Source organism: Chaetura pelagica, unplaced genomic scaffold, assembly GCF_000747805.2.
Source record: "Chaetura pelagica isolate M959 unplaced genomic scaffold, ChaPel_1.0 scaffold1105, whole genome shotgun sequence".
NCBI classification, from domain to species: Eukaryota; Metazoa; Chordata; class Aves; order Apodiformes; family Apodidae; genus Chaetura; species Chaetura pelagica.
This window is the reverse complement of record NW_009953198.1, coordinates 106,250-107,094: the sequence shown is the minus strand read 5'-3', so window position 1 is coordinate 107,094 and position 845 is coordinate 106,250. Positions and strand designations below refer to the sequence as shown.

At 64.9% G+C, this 845-nt stretch overlaps 1 protein-coding gene across 1 annotated transcript in view; it reads right to left on the bottom strand.

Annotated features, from left to right (window-relative positions):
* IGSF9 (immunoglobulin superfamily, member 9) overlaps positions 1-845 on the bottom strand; it is a 16,915-nt gene that overhangs the window by 13,253 nt on the left and 2,817 nt on the right. The gene's annotated exons all lie outside the window — the stretch shown is intronic.

Genomic DNA, 845 nt, shown 5'->3' with positions numbered 1-845 from the left:
GATGGCAGTGGAGGGGCCCGAGCGCGGCACGTGGGGAGGCCTCGGGGGGAGCGCGGGTGCGGGGCTGTGACACCCCCTGCGTCACGGGCACGGGGCGTGTGCGTGACACAGCGGTGTGTGACACCAGCGCGCCCGCACGCTGCCTAGCCCGGAGCATCATGCCAAGCCATGCTGTGCTGAGCGGTGCTGTGCCACACCACAGCCCTGCGGTGGGGATGCAGAGCACCCATGGGCACCCATGGGCCCCCCGTGACGACCCTCCTGCCAGAGCCCCCTACCTGCCCTTCCCCATCCCAGCTGTCTCCTCTCTAATCCCACCCTAAATGTGTCCTTGGCGCAGGGATGGCCACCAGTGCAGTGTCCTCATCCCTCCAGGCTGAGCCGGAGCTGGGCTGCATGCCAGGCCGGGGGCTCTGGAAGGCCTCCTGGGGCAGGGGCTGACTGGGGACAGGACATCCCCCGCATCCTATTGCCATGATGGAGCCCCTGGCATCAAGGGTCGAGCGCGGCCATGCTGGACCTCGCGCGCTGTGTTGGGCCTTGCTCTTCGGCACTGCCGAGTGCCAGGAGCGGTGACAAACACTGGGCTGGGGATGGCAGGGCAAAGCCCCCCATGCTGTCCTCCCTTCTCTAGGGCAAGGGGGTCTGCAGTTCCCCCCCGTTGGCTCAGCCTGAGCCTGGGAGACTATTAAGGACAGAGCTAAAGTAAGGAGTTAAAGTAATAATTCTGCAGTTAAGCTGCTTTCCTGCATCTCATGGGCCCATGTGAGTCCTGTAGCTCCCACAGGCTTAGGTGCTGTGGCCGGACAGAGCTGCCCCATCCATGTCATCCATCTGTCCACCCA